Below are 14,076 nucleotides of genomic sequence, written 5' to 3'. Positions count from 1 at the left end.
AAAGAAAGAAAAGAGCTGCTCAGATGAGATTGGCAGAGAAAGCTATCTTTTGCTTCTAAACACCAATCAACAGGAGAACAAAAAGAGAAGGGGGAGGCCATTTAAGTGAATTTGATTCTCAGTTTGTATAAATTTTCAATTATAAAATAGGAATCATACAATGTATGTTCTCAGATAATAACAGAATTAAGCTAAAAATTATTAACAAAAATATGTCTGGAAAATACCCAAATGTTTGGAAATTAAAGAATACACTTTTAAATTACCCATGGACCAAAGGGAAGGTCTCAAAGAAACTTTTAAAATGTTTTTAGCTGTATCAAAATACAAAACATCAAAATTTGTAGGATGTAGCTAAAGTAGCATGTAAAGGAGAATTAATAGCATTTAATTCTTACATAAGAAAAGGAGATCTCAAATCATTAATCTAAGCCTCCACCTTAAGAAAGAAGAAAGGGAAGAGCAAACTAAAGTCAAAGTAAACCAAAGAAAGGAAAAAGATGTTAAGAGCAAAAATCAAAAACAGAAAAACTAAATTGAAAACAGAAAAACATTAAAGAAAGTCAATGAAACTAAAAGCTTGTTCTTTCAAAAGACTGACTAAAATGCATAAACCTGTAGCCATACTAACCAAAAGTAAATACAAATTATCAATTACAGGAACAAAAGAGAAGACATCACAGTATAACCTTAAATAACATTAAATAAGAGAAAACAAAAAACAACTCCATATCCATAAATTTCAAATGGATCAATTCCTTGGAAGACATAAATTATCAAAACTCACCCAGGAAGAAATAGATAACCCTTTCAGTTCTATATTTATTAAAGAAATTGAATTCATAGTTTAAGACCTTCCAAAAAGAAAAAAGAAAATTCTTGGCTCAGATCATTGCACCAGCAATTTTTACCAAACACTTAGGAAATAATATAAAATATTAACTGACTGGAAAAAAAGAATATGACTTTGATGTTGATTTTTTCCAATTTGATCTATAGATTCATTGCAATTCCTATCAAAATTCAACCAGACTTTTTAAAGAAATATCTAAGAAAGATATGATAGCCAATTCTAAATTTTTAAAATGTATGTACAAAGCAAATGAACTATAATACGCAAAATATTTTTGAAAAAGAATAAAGCTGGAGGATCACATTACCCATTTTGAGACAGAAAGCTACTGTAAATCAAGACCATTAGTGAAATAATAGACATAGAGATAAATGAAAAGAAGGGAGAGCCCAGAAGTAAGCACACACATGTAGAGTTAAGTGATTTCTGGCAGCAGCACAGAGACAATTAAATGGTGTGTGGATAATTTTTTCAACAAATGATGTTTAAATAATTGGATATCCTTATGCAAAAAGTGAAGTTTGACCAATACCTCACAACTTATACAAAAATTAACTCGAAATGGGTAATGCACCTAAATCTAAATTGTACAACTATAAAACTACAAAAACATAGAAGAAAATATGTGTGACCTTGAGTTGGACAAAAGTCTTTAGATACAGCAACAAAAGCATAATATATAAAAGAAAAAAAATAAGTTGGGCTTCATTAAAATTACAAACTTTTACTATGTGAAAAAATTTGTTAAGAGAATGAAAAGACAAGTCACAGACTAGGCTTCCTTGTCTGCAAATCACATTTCTGACAAAGGACCTGTGCCCAGAATATGTAAAAATCTCTCAAAACTGCACAGGAAAACACAACCTAATCACTAATCATTAAGAAAGTGCATTTTGAAACCACAAGAACATATCATTATATAAATATTAGAATGGTTTAAAAAACAAAAACTAAGGCAATATCAAGTTTGGGCAATGATGTGGAACAACTAGAACTCTATGTATTGCTGGTGGGAATGTACAACAGGAAGTCATTCTGGAAACAGTTTAGAGTTTTCTTATAAAGTTAAACACAAAACTACCATACTTTGTGTAAATATAAAAAAAAAAGTAATCCAGGATATGGCGGGAAAGATGGGGACACAGTTTGTGGCAAATTTATTTAGCTGAATTACAAATAAATCACATAACCACACTGAAAAGATTGGCAAATACAGCTGGCCTAAGTAACTCTGGAAAATGATGTTCTGAGAGGATACTATTAAGCTAAAGACAGAAAGAACTATAAGCAAGTACTATACTCTAGCTGGTAAATTTGTTCAGTACAGCAGTATGGGTTAGGAATTCTGAAACTATGTGTATGTTAGGTTAACAAGTAAAAAAAAATATATATATATATGATGTATATAATGAGAGTCAAGTTTCTAACTTGGCTTTTTCAAATTCCTACCCATTTTAATAGTTTCCTCCTTATGCCAAAGGAGGGAAAAGTAGTTAAAATTAAGGAAAGAGGAGAGACTAGAAAAAACCATGTGGTACTGGACCAAAGTCAGAAGTATCAATATGAAATAGAAAGATGATGCTAAGTAGGTAGGTAGGAAAGGTAGGTAGGTTGGTAGGTAGGTAGGTAGGTAGATGATAGATTAGATGATAGATGATGATAGATAGATGATAGATAGATGATAGATAGATAGATAGATAGATAGATAGATAGATAGATGATAGATAGATAGATAGATAGATAGATAGATAGATAGATAGATAGATAGATAGATAGAGATAGGTAGGTAGGTAGGTAGGTAGATAGATAGATAGATAGATAGATAGATAGATAGATAGATAGATGATAGATAGATAGATAGATAGATAGATAGATAGATAGATAGATAGATGATAGATAGATAGATAGAGATAGATAGAGATAGATAGATAGATGATAGATAGATGATAGATAGATAGATAGATAGATAGATAGATAGATAGATAGATAGATAGATAGATGTAAGCATGAGTTAGTACACATACATACATTTCCTAACTCTATCCACTAAGAGGACTTCGAAACTGTGAAACTTCAGTAGCAATATACACATGTCTCTTACTTGTATCCTCCATTCAAAGGAACCAGGCTTCTTGCAGAACTGGGTGATTTCCAGGCTGGGGCAGGGAAATCTGTACCAGGAGCCTGGAGTATCTTGTGGTGCCAAAAAGTAAGGAAGTGTCAAAGAAACCAAAGTGGGAGAGAGCATAGGAAATGACATAGGAGTCAATCTGGAAACACTGTCAAGGCCCCAAATCAAGCAACACAAATAAATAATGATAATGCTGAATTATATCCAAAGAACAAAAAAATTTCACAAGTCCATACAGAATAAATAAATGGAAGAGACGCGACAAGTCTTCCTCACAGAAGAATTCCAACTAATGCATATGAAAGGAATGAGAGAAATAGAAAATCTCCATTAAAACATCACAGTTAATAATTGCTGCCAGCAAGGTCCACCAATGGATGCCTAAATTGATGAGTGAAAGTTTAGGCAGAAAAAGAATATCTAAACAATTCCAAAGTATCTTCTAAAAAATGTTTGGTAATTTCAAAAGGGAAAATGGAAAATTTACAGTGGAAAATCCAGGCAGCCAGCCAGGCGATGGATGTTAGCTAAGTGGTCAAGGTTAACATCGTCAGTAACACATATCAACACCATGTAACCCCTAATAAGTGCCTGGAGAAGGGCACATCACCTCTATTGTATTTTTTCCAACAGTATATAATCTCAGCAGAATCAAGAGAAAACATCAGACAAATTCAAATTGCAGAACATTGAACAAAATAATTGGCAAGTACTCTTCAAATGTGTCAAGGTCATGAAAGTCTAGGAAAGATAAAGGGACTGTCATTGATTAGAAGTGACTAAGGAAACCAAAAACTTAATGCAATGTGGGATCCTGGGACAGAAAAAGGACATTCGTGGAAAAACTAGTAAAATTCAAGTAAGTCCTGTACTTTGGTTAGTAGTATTGTACCAAAGTTAATTTCTTGGTTACATAAGCTGTTGGCATAAATGTATATTGCATGAAGACTTATGTAAGTCTACAGTCATGTCAAAATAAAAATAATTTTTCAAAAGTAAACAACAGGTTATACGGTTACTGTAGTTATGTTACATCTAGAAGGAAATTCCTTCTCTGCTTCTGGGTAACTAGTGTAGCATCCTTCATACCCAAAGCTTGTCATTTATTTATTTACTTGTTTATTTAATATATCTTTATTGATCTCAGAGAGAAGAAGGGAGAGGGAGAGAGAGAGAGAGAAACATCAAGGATGGAAGAGTCGTCATTGATCGGCTGCCTCCTGCTCACCCCCAACTGAGGATCGAGCCCGCAACCCAGGCATGTGCCCTGACCGGGAATCGAACCCCGATTGCCTGGATCCCAGGTTGACGCTCAACCGCTGAGCCACACCCGGCCGGGCCCAAAGCTTGTCATTTAAAGGAAAAATGGTTACCTCCTGTAACAGTTATTCCCTTTTCAACAGTTATTCCCAGAGAGATCTCTCTGGTTGTCGGGATTCTACCCTTGTTCATGATCCATTGGCTTTTCATAAGGATAAGAAATCAAAGGAGAAAGAAATCAGGAAGATGATGAGGAGAATGAAGAGTACACTATTGGCTGGGAAAGTTCCAAGCTGGGCTGAACGCTGTTTCCTTTCTCTTCTTCCTCCTTTCCCTTTCCCTTCCTCCTTTCCCTTTCCCTTTCCCTTCCCCTTCCCCTTCCCCTCCCCCTCCCCCTCCCCCTTTCCCTTTCCCTTTCCCTTTCCCTTTCCCTTTCCCTTTCCCTTTCCCTTTCCCTTTCCCTTCACCTTCCCCTTTCCCTTCCCCTTTCCCTTTCCCTTTCCCTTCCCCTTCCCCTTTCCCTTCCCCTTTCCCTTTCCCTCCCCTCCCTTCCCCTTCCTCCCCCTCCCCCTTCCCCTTGTGTATACGTGTGTGCATGTATGTACATTGTGCAAGTATGAATGTATGGTCACCTGGGTCTTAGCACATGAATCTCGGGTTAAATGCCGCTTGCTCTCTGTGCTTTTGGCCCCTCTATGACATCAGCAGTCTATGCACGGCTGCACTGGGACCTTTTTCAAATTCCCACTCGTTTTAACAGTTTCCCTGAGCCAGAGAAGAGAGATTTGGGGAGTCATGAAGATAACCTCACATGGTTTCCCCAGTGGGCTTCAAGGGCAGCCTGAGGCCCAGGCTTCCCGGTGGAGCAGGAGGGCCATGGCATGTTGAGCGCCAGGGACCCGGAGATGTGGGAGTTGCAGGAGCCCGCAGCAGGTCACCTCCCTTCCTAAAGGGCCTGCCTTTTCCTACAAACTGTTCCTCTTGAACAATATCTCAGCGTCAACATCCCCATCCATTAAATGTGAAGAAAGAGCCGGGGGTTGGGAGGTATGGGAAGAGATGCTTTTTTATCATCAGTCTGCCTTATGAAATGAACTTGGCAATGACCTGAGAGGCCAGGACTCTGACACTGTTTCCCAGGCTACAGAAGGGGAGATATCTGCCCTCCTCCATGTCTTAGCCTTGTCGAGAGGGTGAAATAAAAATGGCATGAAGAAAATGTAGATCCGTGTTTTCATTAACATGTTAGGATTTTCTTTTTTTCCATTCTCACTGCCCTCAGTGCAAAATGAATGCTCCTTGAAAGTATTTAACAAAGCCCTTCATATCTAACTGCAACCTGCCTCCTACCTCTGGACACCCCTCTCTTCACATCCCCTATCCAGGCACCCTGGACAGTGCCCCCCTCTCTCTCCTGCATCAGTGACTTTGCACATACTGCTCTTCCTTCCCAGGACAGGCCTCCCTGCCCTTATAATCCTGACTTCCCCTCAACTGAATAATTCCGGCTCGTCCTCCAGGTTTCAACTTAGATACTACTTCCAGAAAGCCATTGCCTAAACCCTGCTCTCCCCTCAAACACCCAGAACATACTCCAAGTAGTCTGCTTAATATGCCTATCTCCCACCAGGTCATAAAAAGGTTCTTCGAGGAAGGACCTGCCTTTTGCCATATCACTTGTATCCCAGGCTCCTACTAGGGTCAAGCACACAGTAGATTCTGAATAAGTGCTTGTTGAATGAATGAATGAGTAGTGGACAGACAGATAACGCATGCTCTCCATACAAGTTCCTTGATATGGATCCTCGTTAGGGGACTGAGATGTGGGGAAAGTATTGCAAAAATTAGACTGCTGAAACAATTAGTGACTGTGCAAGAGAAAACTGTAGTGAACTTAAATCCTGGGATGGCTGATGATGATGATGACGACCACGACAATGGTGGCTGCAGTGATTTTTTTTAGCAATATATAATATAGCAGCTTACATTTATGTATCCTAACTATATGCTCAGCGACTTTCTAAATGTGTATGTTGCATGTCGTTGAGTGTGCTCCAACTTCTGGCAACCCTATAAATGAGTGATGTCCACAACATCCTGTCCCCTTATTGTCAACAGCCCTGCTCAGCTCCTGTAGACTCATGCCTACAGCTTCTCCTATGAAATCAGTCGATCTCATGATTGGTCTCCCTCTTTTCCTTCCAGCTTCTATTTTTCCCAGCACTGCTGTCTTTTCCAAAACACCCTGCCTTCTCACGACGTGCCTGAGTAGAACAGCTTCAGTTTTGTTATTTTTGCCTCCAGCGACGTTTCAGGCTTAATTTGCTCTGGGACCCACTTGTTTGTCTTTCTGGTGGTCCAGGGTATCTGTGGCGCTCTCCTCCATCACCATATTTTAATTTTAATTTTAATTTTCTAAATGCTTTGTACATATTAGCATTTTTAATTTCCCCCCAAATCTTATGAAATAGATGCTGGTTTTATCCCTGCTTAGAGATAAGAAAACAAAATTGGACGGGTGAGGTTGCTTGTCCAAAGTCACAGCACTGTAAGAGTAGAGTCACAATTCATATTCAAGGCTGGGGGATTCCAGAGCTTGAACTGTTAGAAGCTACATTCTCCCATTTCACCAACTCCAGCTCCTACCTCCCTAGCTAGACAACCAAACCTCCAAGGTCTCCAGGTCCCCAAAGTATAGCAAAACTAGTTCAAACCCCATCCTGGACGAACTCTCGAGTTGGGCTCTGCATTTTCCCCCATCATCTTCTTACTCACAAATAAGACAACCCTATCAAGTGGTTCTGATCGCAGCTTCTCTCCACCCAAAGCCAGACCACTATTCCTCTCACGGACCCCTATCTGAGCTGCTGAGCTGATGCTTTAATACAAGTATGTAGCTCCCACTCCCCCACACAGCTTCTTTTTTTCTTCTTTTGCTTCCAATACAGAGACACGGTTTGCTTGGGAGCTTTCCAGGGTGACATGAATCCATCTTTTGAAAACTAGTCCATGCACCTGGAAACTTGAATGATGCTTCGGTGATGGTCTAGCAAGAGAGTCAGTCTGTGGAAACAGCACTGTTATTTTATTGTCTTTAGTGCTTTTCAGCCATATTAAGTGGATTTAATTTCCAAATGACTTTTTTTTTTTTTGGCCACCACACCCTTTCTGAAATGGACAAGCCAGTTTCTGCTTTCGAACTGGGTGCCTTCAAATATGCCACTGAGCGTTGATTTGGCCACTTAGCCGAATTAGCCACATGGTCCATCTGTACCTCCCTGCCCTTCCCCAGGAAAACAGGTGTTGCCTTTAACATAATAAGAAGGCTTTTTCTTATCCGACCACTTCTTATTGTAAAATTAAATACACACCCATCCCAGAACTCCAAATCCATCACATAAATTAAAAGGCACACTCCCCCAGTCCACAGATGGAAGTTCCCTTAAGAAAGTGATACCTGACACCCCCAATCCATGAACCGGAGATTTTTGATCACCCGGGCCTGCCCAGGATGGCTTTTTATTCTTTGCATCAATAAATGCTCTAACCAGGGATGCTCATAATGCCAGCATGTGATAGTGTCAGTAATCATCTTGTGTACAGGCCAAGAGGCAACTACTTCTTCACACCCCAGGGAAGATTCGGGAGCTTAAGGAAGCTAAACACAGCTGATGTTTGGTTTTTCACTCTTGTTCCCCATCCTTGAATAAAGGAAATGAAAATATATGACAAACATAAGAGCTCTTTATTCTAAAGAAGAGAATAAAGTAGAGAATTTGCCCCTATATTGAAAAATATTAAGGTCTCAAGTCAGACATTGCAGCACATCGCGATGGTCATAGGGCTCAACAGCCATTAAGTGAGGGGCGGAGCAAAAAGATTCCCATGCGTTTACCCACCTCAATTGAATCTGTTTGGTCAAAAACTAATTTTTTTTTGCAGAATGCGTCGATTATAAAAAGTATAACAAAAAAATAATGAGTTTATGGAACTGAGAGTAAGCTCTTTGTCCATTCTAATAAATAGATTGTAGGTCATTGAAGGGGATTCTAAAATATAGAAAAAAGAACCTAAGTTCTGAAGCTCGGGAACAGTCTAGTGTTATTTTATGTCCTTTGTCATGAGCTGGAAGAGCTCCTCCCTCACACAGTGATGAGAATGACCTACATGGTTACATGAAAAAAAGATTTCATTTTACCTTTTCTCTCTTTTTATTCTATTATAATCCACTCTTACCAAAAAAGTCAATCCTGGAAACAAGCATGGTGCACCTACTAGGAGCAAATGACAGTGTTAGGTGTGCACAAAAAGACCCTTCTACCTGGGGAGGCAGCTTAAAGTAATAAAATGTTCCTCTTACGTCTTGTGTTAACTAAAGACATATTTATTCTCAACAGCAAAAGCAGCACACAGTTTTAAGTCCACCACGTATAAATCTATTCAGGGAAAACTTGTCATGTTTTTTGTTTTTAATTCATACCTAATCCTCTGTAACACCACTGGTTCAGGGTTTGCCCCTGTTTGTGGATCTTTAGGGATCCAGAGATGGATAAGACATGGTCCCAGACTTTGAGGACCTTCCAGTACCCCCACTCTGAACCTCCTGCAAATATCTAGCCACAGAAAATCCAAATGATTTCATAATGAATAATAAAAAGAAATAAGCACAGCACTGATCACAATAAATAAGCATAATAAATATAATGATGATAATAATAATAATAAAGGAATAATTACAGCAAAAACACTGTGGGGGAAAAAGTGTGGAGAAAAGCAGCAAAATTCACCAATAAAGAACACTCACTTGAAAAGTGTCATCATGAAACAGATTTTTTTTAAAAGGTGACTAAATATCATATCATGAATTTAAAAATAATAGTGAAGCAAGCATGCCTACAAAGGAATACTATGAAGCAGAAAAGCAGAATCTCCGGTATTGGATGGTCAGACTGTAGGAGATGAAAAGTGAGCTGGCAGAACTCTGTAAGAAATACAAAGAAAATTTTTAAAAATCAAAAAAATCCAATATTGAATGAACTAATGGGAGAACAGACACTGTAGAATGTTCAGTAAGAGAGTAATAGACAGCAAATAAGAAAGGCCAAAAATATGAAATAAAAAGTATGAGAGAGTTAATGACCAAAGATAGGTGTAAAAGGAAGGATAAGAAGATATAGCAATCATGTAGTGAGAATCCATGCTAAATAAAACAAAAATAATGGACCAGAACAAATAATGGAAAACATAATTTTTAAGAAAACTTTACTTTTAAAAAGATGACTTGAATTTACCCATTGAAAGTTGGCACCATGTATCAGGAAACACTGATACGGAAAGATAAGCAATGACAATATCTGAAAAATTCTTGAATTTTCAAGACAAAAGGGAATCTTCTAGAGTCAGTAAAAAAATAAAATAAAATAAAAAATTAAGCCACTTAGAAGGTGGAGGGAAATGTTCCCAGGTTTTTTACTTCAGTATTTAGCAGCAAGAGGCAGTAAGCAATACATATATGATATTGTATGCAAACTTCCACAAAAGAAAAAAAAGAGCTGTAAACAAATATTGAACTCTCGCTAATAATATGCATGCTGAAGTATTTAGCAAACAGGTTGTACTGATGTTTACTACTTATTTGTAAATGCATCAAAATAAGATAGATTAAAGAACGGTAGAGTGGTAGATAGATGAATAGGTATGTGATAAAGCAAGCACAGTAAAATGATGGTGAAAATATAGAATATTTATTGTAAAAGTCTTTTAGTTTTTACAATATATGAGTTCTGTTAATAAACTATTGAGAAAAATTAATGATATAGAAACTTAATAACATAACTAATAAGATAGGTATGATTGATATATATATCAAATTCTGCCTTAAACCTAGACAAATCACTTTGCTCTCAAGTGCCTATGAACATTTATAAAAATGACCATTTATTAGGCCCCCAAAACCCTCAATAAATTCCCCCAAGTAGCAACTATAGACAAAAAATCTCTGACCATGATGCAATAAAACTTAGCATAAAATGTAGTAAGACAAGAAAAGTGAATAAGGTATACATACTGGGAAGGAAGAAATGAAACTGTCTTTGTTCATAATGACATAATTGTTCATGTAGAAAAATCTAAAAAAAAAAAAACCAATAGAAAAACTCCTGAAACTAATAAGTGATTACAGCAAGGTTTCAGGACATAAATTTCACATACAGAAGTCATATACCACTTTCCCATATACCAGCAATGAGCAATTGGAATTTAAAATTTAAAACACAGCACCATTTACATTATCACCCCATTAAAATAAAATACTTAGGCATAAATATAACAAAATATGTACAAGACTGTGATGAAAGAAATCAAATATCTAAATTAATGGAGAGATATTCCATGTTAATATAAAGAAAGACTTAATACTGTTAAGATGTCAGTTCTCAAACTGATCTAGAGATCCAGTACAATCCCAATAAAATCCTAGCAAGTTTCTTTGTAGACAGCAACAAAGTGATTCTAAAATTTATATAAAAAGGAAAAAGACCCAGAATAGCCTACTCAACACTGAAGAAGAACAAAATCAGGAAACTGACACTACTTGAAGTTAAGACTTAGCTATAAAGCTACAGTAATTAGGACAGTGTGGTACTGACAAAAGAATAGATAAATGGATCATGAAACAGAATAGAAAACCTAGAAATAGACTCACACAAATATAGTCAACTGATCTTTTATAAAGGAGCAAAGGCAGTTCAATAATAAGAAGATATTATTTTCAATGGATAATGTTGGAATAACTGGATATCCACATATAAATCAATAAACTAAAACCTTACACCATTCACAAAAAATTAACTCAAAATGTATCATAGACCTAAATGTAAAATGAAAAACTATAAAACTTCTAGGTGAAAACACAGGAGAAACTCTAGGTAACACTGAGTTTGTCAATGGGTTTGTAGTTACAAAACCAAAAGCACAATTTATGAAAGAAAAAAATGATAAGTTGGACTTTATTAATATTAAAAACTTCTGCAAAAGACATTTATGAAAATGAAAAGGTCAGTTAAAGACTGAGAAAAAATATTTGTAAAGCACATCTGATAAAGGACTTGTATCCAAAATATACAAAAAAACCCTTTAAACTCAACAGTAAGACAACAAATTTTTAAAACGAGCAAAGAACCTAAAAAGAAACCTAACCAAAGAAGTGATACAGATGGCAAGTAAGCCTGTGAAATGATGCTCCATATCATGTGTCATTTGATAACTATAAATTAAAACAACAATGAGATACCACTGCCCATCTATTAGAATGGCTAAAATTTAAAATTCTGACAACATCAAATGCTGACAAGAATATAGAACAACAGAAACTTTCATTCATTGCTAGTAGAAATGCAAAATAGTATACAGGCCACTTTAAAAGACACTCTGGCAATTTCTTACAAATCTAAACAAGTCTTACCACGTGATCCAGCAATTGCACTACTTGGTATAAAGTAGTGCACACAGAAACTTGTACATACGTGTTTATAGCAATTTTCTTCATAGTTGCCAAACTTGGAAGCAACCAAGATTTTCTTCAAACACGTGGATGAAGAGACAAACTGTGGTACATCCATACAAATAATTCAGCAATACCAAAAGAAGAAAAAGAGAAAAGAAAAAATAGAGAGAAAGAAAGAAAAAAGAAAAAAACTATCAAAAGCCACAAAAAAAAAAACAGAGTTTTCTTTTCTATGCATAAGAAAAGAAGCCACTCTGAAAAGACTACACATGATTCCAACTATCTGACATTCTGGAAAAGGCAAAACTAAAAACTACAGACAGTGAAAAGATCAGTAGTTGCCAGGGAGGAAGGAAGGGATAACTAGATAGAACACAGGGGACTTTTTAAGGCAATCAAATTAATTTTGTATGATCCTGTAAGGGCAGATACATGATATTATGCATTTCTCAAGACTCATAGAAGCGTACAGCACTTCTCTGTAAACTAGGGACTTTTGTTGATGATAATGCATCAATGCTGATTCATCAATCGTAACAAATGTATGACACTAATGCAAGATTTAAAAGTAGGGCAGTGATGGGGAAGGACAGAGGCACTATATGGGAATTGTGTGTTCTCTGTGTCTTGGTGGTTTCTACTCAAATGTTCTGTGAACCTCAAACTGTTTTACAAAAATGTCTATTAAAAAGTTTAAAGTAATGAGAAAGCTCTTTGTGTATTTATATGGAAAGGCCAAGAGATTCATGGGTCAGAGAAAACAGCAAGAGCAGAATAGTGCACAAAGCATGTTGCCTTTTATGTGAAACTGGGGGAGAAATACAAGAGCACATTCATATTTGCTTGTTGACGCATAAAAAGCTTTGGCAGAGTACCTGAGAAACTGGTAACAGCGGCTACCTGAGGGGTTGGCGGTTGAAGGGGCTGCACGAGGGGTAGTAATAGGAGAGTGAATACATGGATCTGTTAGGTGATTGTAACATTATTTTAGTTTTTAATTATAGTTTTAAAAAAACAAACTTGGAATATTTGTCTGAGCTCTAGGAGAAACCTGAACTTAAACGTTCTAGACCTAATGTTTTCATTTAATACTCTGAACCACCCTCTTTCATGTGTGCACAGCGGGCTCAAAGAGACTACAAAGATATCCGTTACAGCATTATTTGTAACAGCCAAATTTTAGAGCCATCTAAACACGTATGGACAAGAGAAACTGGTTAGGAGGCTGAAGCATATACATACTACAAATTGCAACACGTCAGTTAAAATGACTGAAGCAGATTTGTGCATGTTGATGTGGAAAATGCCCATGATGTATTATTAAGGCAAAAAATAAATAAAATAAAGTTACAGAAAAATGTGGGCAGAAATTTTTAAAGTACAATATAATTTTGTTGGTAAATGCAATAAGGAAAGATCTGGAAGGCTATACAACAAACTCAAAACAGTGCTTACCTCGGGGGAAGTATGTGGGATTTTAAGGGTAGGAGGGGAGAGGTTTACTATTTATTCTTTCTGCTTCTTATTGTTTGACTTTTCTCCCTCAACTCTGATGGGTTGCTTTTTACACATGAATGAAAATATAAAGATTTCTCTAAAAACCCGGCGGAGTGTTTGTGTCCAGGAGCAGCAGCCATCTCGGGGGCCACTTGCCATTCCTCTGTTCATTTCTCTCGCACCAGGACGGCCAGGGGAGCCTCAGTGTTCTCCGTAGCATTGTTAACCGGGGCACTGAATCTAACTTGCCATACCCTGTAATTGGATCCTTCCAGTAAAGCTGCCTCAATAAAATGTCCCAAGTGCCGCAGCCAAGTGTTTAGGAGGCACACAGGACCCTGGTGGCAGCTGTGGGGGCAGGGATGGGGGGCCTGGGCTCGGGGCCTGGGCCTGAAATGCTGTAGGAGGCATGCATTAACGTCCCAGCTAGCTTAACTAGCAACAGAGGGGCGCGTCTGCATTTTCCATGCAGACTTAGAGGGGCTTGTTTGCAAGGCTCAGGATCCCTGGTGAGCAGTTTTCCGCGGCTTCAGTTACAGCACAATTGAAAAAGTATTAATGCAGTGAGACTTTTGTATAACTACATTAGGAATGGGGAAAATTAACTCTGTGGTTTCTCCAGCAGGCATTCACGACTGCTAATAATGAATCTATCTCGAGAAGGGAGTGATTGTTGATAATTGTCTCCTAAAGCCCACCATGTGAGATACCTAAAAGGACAGGCAGAGAAAGCCCTACAACTTTCTGTTTGCTGGGGTCTGGAAGTGCGATGTAGGTTCCATTCAGATGGTCTTTCCTTTTATGGCTTCATCTCCCAGGGGCCCCAAACTC

Source organism: Miniopterus schreibersii (assembly GCF_964146895.1).
Source record: "Miniopterus schreibersii genome assembly, chromosome: 4".
Classification (NCBI taxonomy): Eukaryota; Metazoa; Chordata; class Mammalia; order Chiroptera; family Miniopteridae; genus Miniopterus; species Miniopterus schreibersii.
Note: the sequence above shows the minus strand (reverse complement) of the source record.